Consider the following 7,345-nt stretch of genomic DNA (forward strand, 5'->3'; position numbering starts at 1 on the left):
ATGAATGTAATTTTGAAGACAACAATCAAGCAGTTGAGGGTGAGAAATTTCCCCAAAACTTAAAACGGTTTAGCAGTTAACTGTGATATTCATACCTTTTTAAGTGCCGATCGCAGAGTGCTAAACCGGAACGGAATTGAAAACCGGAACCGAACCGTTATTTTTGGCCGAGTCGGAAAATCAAACCAAAATCTCCGCCGCCATCTTGGAACTGAACCAGAAAATTGTAACAGTAACTGGTTCAAAACGGTTCACGGTAATTTTTTTGTTAATAACATGAAATGAACATTTGAGTATAAATAATTGGCAAAGCTGTGCATTTTTATGTACTGATCGTATCGTTATATACAGCATTGCAATGTATGAGAAATTGTGGGCTCTCGTGGCACTTTTGTATTGGCACTATGATTATTCATGTGTAACGTGTTCACAAGATGTCAGTGTCAAAACATGCTGTCAAGTAATGTCACGTGGCCCCGTGACGTCACACGACTTACTTCGTCAAGTCGATTTAAGTTGAGAACTTCACTGGATTCATTAGCGTTGCTGACACCGTGATGTCGCATAACATCATAACTTTGCATCGCGAGTCATGTGACACCGTGACATACTCGATTGTCATGAGCCCAAATCGAATGTTCAGGTTCATGACAATCAGCATCGCCAAACATTTGGCTCATGGTTCATGTTCAGTCAAAGATGAGAATAGCCAAACCCTAACAATGTCTGAAGCTCAGCCCATGCTCTATGCTTTTCTAATTCCCAGCGCATGACTATGACTAACACGGACGGTATATAGTGAGCATCAGGTCACGTGGCCGCTTGTTCTACTTGCGAGTTAAGGGGGGACACTGGCTAGTGGTTGAACTTGTGAACTACACAAGTGATTGGAATGAAATTTGCAGGGGAGATTTAACTTCAGATGTAGGTGTTTTGTGCAAACTTTCAGCGCTCTAGAACAACTTTACACACCTGCATAAGATGTGTCACTCTTTGCAAATGAAGCTATTAAGCATCTTTCTAACTGCTTGGATATAAAGTGGGGGATGTGGGACTTCAGGCTATCTAGTTTTTATAGCTCAAATGTAAATATTTCAGGAAGAGTGATTACCTCGAAATAAGAGATGCATATCTGTCCCATGTCAATGTATGAAAACAGTTTTTTTTAGTAGGGACTTCAACTTAAACAAAAATAAAGTAGATAGCCCGATTCCCCAGTAAATTTCGGTTCAGAAACATCTCGATTGTGGTATCAGAATAATTTTACCTTCAAACAAAAGATTCCCTCAGACTTTCTTGCGGCCCCCCTGTCGATTCAATCTCCTCTCCCCAACAACTGTGACGAGTCCGCTGCCCTGCGCCGTGCATTCTCACGCGATCTAAGCACCTAGAATGAATCTTCGCCATGATGTTCAGAGTTTGGTTTCACTTTGTTTTTCTTTGTTCTCTGTTTTTGTTGTTTCTGTTTTGTTATTCCATGGGCCGGGTGGTTGGCTGACAGGCACACTAGTGTACGGGCTCTCGCCTTTCTGTCTTTGCCTCGCAAGTCACTCGAGGTAACATTACTCTTGCGAATAAAGATTATTATTATTATTATTATTATTAAATTTGCAACAAAAAGTGGAACTGAGAAAAATGCATTCAAACATTGAACTCCTTACTTTGTTAGTGCCTCACAATGTGTTGAAAATATTTTATATCAACGTAACTATTTGGCGCACGGTTATGAAATTTAGTGTAAGAGTGTATAGTTTCTAAAACCAAAAACCTCAAAATAAAAAAATTATTTTTTTCAAAAAACTTTAAAAAAAATTGATTTTAAAAATTTTTAAAAATTTGAATGAAACAGCAGTTCCATTCCTCTATTTTTTATGCGTCTGCCGTTGCGTCGGGAGGAAAACTAATGGGTATTTTTGCAAGTTATCAGTGTCACGGATTAGTTCTTAGTGGTATTTAGTGAAAGTACAAAAATTGTTCACGACCCATTTTACACATACACATCATTGAGGCACCCAAACATGTTTTCGTCATTGGAACTTGTTGCTGTACTGCCTCAGAAAGTAGTCCCTGAGAAAAGAAGCATTCGTATTAATTATACGTTACATATAACTGCAAGTGTGTATGGGAGGGATACCTGAAAAGAAAGATCTATACTGGACAGCCGAACGTTGGCAACCGCTCCAAGTCTCACAGGAGAGTCGTTCTCAAGTTCTTCCCCATGCTTCATCCACCTCCGTATTTTGTTTAAACTTCACAGTCTCTGAGTGCAGAATAAAAGCAATTGAGGATTACTTATAACTAGGGTTCCGCGTTTTCGGTTTCTATATTTTCAAAATTCGGCGTACTTTTTTCTGTGTTTATTTTAAAATTCAATTTTCGGTTTTTTTTCGGCGTATATTTATGCCCACAAAATTTTATCAGCGTTTTTCGGTGAATATACAATAAACACCAACGGTCACCGGATCAGATGATTCTTCTAGCTCTGATATTTGTGATCATTCAAAGAATAACGGCACAGATACATTGAAAAAGAAATGGACACTTTATTTGGCAAATGTGTGCAACTGTAAAAGAAACAAGAAAAAAACAGAAGTACAGACAAGTCAGATATAAAGCCTATTTCCAAAAAAAAAAAAGGAACTTCACCGTCTGTACATCAGGATTATGTGATCTCATTATAGTACACACACATATACATTCCTTAGTTCTCCTTGTTGATCCGCACTCTTTCTTCCCTGCTAATATGACCCTGAGCTTCGAAAATGCCCTCAGAACGCTGACACTGGCAGGCTGGGGATATGAAGAGCTGCCTGAGCCCAAATCGGCCAATCAACCAATTGTGACCACCAAAAGAGACACGGTGCGACGTTTTGAAACACAACATAACATGCAGAGCTTGCATCAAGTCAGTCTTCTTTACAACAAGTTAAAAAATACGCTTGTATATGGGGAGTCATGGGGGCATTTCAGACTTCACATTCGGATCGATGATGTGGCACATTCAAACCAAAACGTCGTGATGGCATCCGTGTATCGCATAAATTCGGGAACATTTCGATAGACACTGTCGTTCCACTTTTTCGCCACGGCTCTGCGGTACGACTGGAAGGTCAAAGTGAGCTTTTCCGGTTAAAACTGAATTTTAGAAAATGAGTGCGACGTATTTTTATCGGTTTCAATTGAAAATGTTGTGCCTAAAAACTGACCTTTTTCGGTTAAAACCGAATTTCCGAAAATGGATTCGGCGTACTTTTATCGGTTTAAACCGAAAACGCCGAACCCTACTTATAACAAGTGGCACAAGCATAATTGTCGAATAAACACCCTTAAACGGAGGAGGGGGTCCCTCAGGAATAAAAAGTAATCCCTGAAAAAGCAGCGAAGAAAGGAAGGCGGGGGGAAAATGTACCACGTTGTAAAGGTTCCTCTACCACGCATCTTCGGCACAGTCAAGAAAGCGTGGTCCGAAAACTACTATGTTTGCAGAAACACTTTTGCCAGAAAGCGCATTTTCATTGTGACAGACGCTTTCGCCATTCCTCACGACGCTGCACCGAGCAAAACTAATTTGTGTCTCCAAAATGCATGTCTGGCCGAACCTTCTACAGCCTGCAAAATGCACGCTGCAGAAGTGGCGATCTAGAAAGGGGGGAGGGGAGGGAGAGGGGGGGTGCAAGATGTCCTGATCCCCCTCTTAAATTCCGCATCTGTAAAATGGGAAATGGGAGGAGGGGTGTGCGAGCAATTGCAACTAACATCTGATGCGCTGACCACCTCCCCTTTCTGGAAGCACCTGCATCCGCCCCTGCATACAGGTTCAGGTGTGGATACAGCGAATCCCTCCTCCATCCATGTTCGTGGAACACTGGATCTAGCCTCGCACTGCCTCGTGGTGCTTTTGCCTCTCCCTTCCGTCCAGGTGTAAAAAGCGTGCGGCAGTTGGCATGATCGAGCGATTGCCGGCGTTTCCTCTCCCATGAATGAAGTGTCGGTGACTCTAAGGATCCAGTAGAAGCTCCACCTCCGGCACGCGCTCTCTGCCTTGGACCGAGCCTTGGCTCCACGTGCGACCAAGCCTTATCAAAAACAGAAAGCTCGCGCTGGAGGCACCAGCTGCAATTTGGTATTTGGTAATCGGTTTATTCGTTTTAAGGGGGCACTGACATCCCAAGGGTCGTATTCTTTGCAAATACTGAATTCCCAAGTTTCGAGTATTGAAGGTAATGTCCCGGCATCGTATTCAATCGGTTCAAATAATAAAAAAATGTATAATGTTGATGTGTCAGTGCCCCTTTAAAGGGCAACTCCGCTTCATTTTTGATATTTAGAAAACTATGTAGCCCTCTTCAGTATCATATAGGAAGACCCCATGTCAAATATAACGATCTAATTCCATCTATATATTTAATAAACTGGCCAGCAAACCTTCAAGTGAGCCAAGTCGCCGAAATCCACCATCTTTCAAATATCGGACCCTTGTCAAAAGGGGTCTTGCCGCTTGTCTCTTCAAGGTTGATTCAGGGCAAAAGCTAGGTCGTTCGTTGAACATTCGGGTCACGACAAAAGCCACTCTTTTTGGTTTCCAGTTTGGGCCATGCGATTTGTGATTTAGAGAAAGGAAAGGGTATGCTTTAGTAACAGTGAAAGCTATGGACCATAGGGATATTAGGAAGAGAGACAGTTCAAACTCTCTATTACCTCCTTAACCACTCCACCTCGCGCGGCCGCGGGATAGATTGATGGAATAGGATGGGATGACTACGAGCATCCTAGCGACTACCTCCGGGAGTTTATTGATTTTAGGGTATCAACGTTTATCGAAGCGCCCCTTGTATGTGACTTTTGCCGTGGATAAATTAGCATTGCCAATGGCAATGGCACCAACGCCAAATTCAACTGAAAATATTTCAACTGATACAAGCGCGTTTTCTTTTTTATCTGGCTTACGTTTACATTCGGTTATTAATTATTTATTTATTTTTCATTGGAAACACACCGAAATTAAATTTCGGAGAATTGGGAATTAAAAAAATATAAGCTCCGAAAAACACCCTACGAATTTGACGAAAAATAAACTCCGAAAACACAGAGCACAAGTGATATCGCACCATCATCAACCCTCTCGCAAAACTTGGGGCCGTCAGTTCGACATCAGTGCGCTGTACGTCGAACTGAAAGGGCAACTCCGCTTCATTTTTGATATTTAGAAAACTGTGTAGTCCTCTTCAGTATCATATAGGAAGACCCCACGTCAAATATTACGATCTAATTCCGTCTATATATTTAATAAACTGGCTAGCAAACCTTCAAGTGAGCCAAGTCGTCGAAATCTGCCAACTCTAGCGTGCGACGTGAGGCACAATTGTCAGCGCAGTTAATATCCGCTACGGTATCCCTGAAGAAGACGCCGCAGCTGCGCATGCGCGCCGCCAGCCTTATCTGCATAGTTCAAGGTCTTGTGGCGGATTACGGAGCGCTATCCGGGTGCTTAGCGGGCTGCGGAAACGGTCTACTACAACACTACAATTCCCCAATGCGACGGAGTTGGAGCGGCAAACGTTGAGCCACTACGTCAGAGGCATGTGTACGTCATTCTCACGTTTTGTTTGTTTTTTTTACTTCTCAGAGCGAAATTGAACGATGACGTCATGAGTTTCTCCTGCCGGTATTGGCTGACCGGGCGTCCACGTGGTCACCGCAACGCGGATGCACTGGTTTGCGCTGCCCTGCGCGCTTATCGGTCTGTTTCTCCGCTCCCTTTCTCTTTCGTCTTCTCCCCTTCCCCCTCTCGCCCGGGCCGTCACCGTCCACGGAGGTGTTGGTCCACGCCACGCCAAGCGACCTGCGCGCGTCGCGTGTCCTGTCCCTCGCCCCCCTCCCGAACGTCACAAGATTACGTGGTTCGACGTGACGTGCCCATGACTCTGACCACACGAGACCAATGTTGCCTGACGCAACCGAAGTTTCGGTTTCGGTATCAGCTGGTGTTTAAATTAGGATTACACAAATAATATTTCACATTTCGCGAATCCGAAGACGTAGAGGTGTTTAGTAGTGCTTTGTGAAATGGAATCACATGTAAGCCTAAATTTTTCGGAATTGAGCGGGCTTTGGTGCCTTTGCGGTGCTGTGCCAACACAGTCGACATTTAGGCAATATTACAGAGATAAAAGTGCTGGGCCAAAATGTCCGTTTTGCTAAGAATGCGGAGAGCTGGGGCCCTAAACTCGCCGAACACAGTTGGACCCGAAAGTTCGAGCGCGCCTATTGGACGCCGGAGAAAAAGCGCGAAGTCATCGTCGGGATAGTCCGATCGGTGCGCTCCGTGAACTTCAGCCCCGACTTTGTGTTTGGCGAGTTTAGAGCCCCAAGTCGTCTACTTCCTGCGCAGGAGCTGCGGTGACGTCAGAACGACGCCGAGCTCTGATTGGCTTTGATTGAAAGGATAGTGGGTAGACCTCAATGCTAGATGCCTTCAGGTCTACCCACTATTTTTCTAAGGCGAAAGCCCTATGTCTCATCGTTCAGGCGACCTTCAAAGTCCTTGAGTGAAAACACGTGGGCGACACGAAAAGCACGAAAACATGTCGGCGACTGGAAGGTGCCAATGAAACGGCGCCAAAAGTGCGTCGTCAGAGAGCGCGCTGTCTTCGGGGGTTCGCTGTCACGTTTACATCGGCGCTTGTGCTCTCGCCTTCAAATCGTCCTTGATTTTTTTTTTTTTTTTTTATTAGTTAGTAAGAGTTAGGCGTTTTGACACCATCGCAACCCCTGTGCAAGAAGCAGACGAACTTGCCCTCTGCATATTATTGGTCAACCCTAACATTCAGAGAAGTAAGTGAAGATTGTACAAATACGTCTTTCAAAGCGCGTCTAGTTTTCTTGTGTTTTGTTTCGTCTTAAAGCACAATCGAAGGCTCGAATGCAGCCACGGAAACACCTACGAAAAGCTAAAGTCACGGGGCATTCACTGCGTTTTATTGGTGTAGCGGATGAAATAACGCAAGATGACGAATGCTGTGATGTAGCGCTTTGGATGCTGTTTGATCGTCGGCTGCGAGCAAATAATAGAGATCGCCCACGTCATCCGAATTTTCAGGCGATAGACGATGTCAGGAACTAAAAGTGGAAAGAAAAATCCGCTAGATAGTCCGATGGCGGTGGCAGCGATAAGATGGAACCATAGGACATTTTACTCCTGATGGAATCGCTTGATTATCATGTCTGCCACATGACGCAGCTGCAATGTGCCGTAACCCTTGAGTCTTGCACGCCGCTTGCGTCGAGCTTCACCGCCTCACACCAGCGCGAGTCGAGTACGTTGAGCTTCACCGCTTTCCACACC

Source organism: Ixodes scapularis, unplaced genomic scaffold, assembly GCF_016920785.2.
Source record: "Ixodes scapularis isolate PalLabHiFi unplaced genomic scaffold, ASM1692078v2 PGA_scaffold1__304_contigs__length_218370807, whole genome shotgun sequence".
In the NCBI taxonomy this organism is placed as follows: domain Eukaryota; kingdom Metazoa; phylum Arthropoda; class Arachnida; order Ixodida; family Ixodidae; genus Ixodes; species Ixodes scapularis.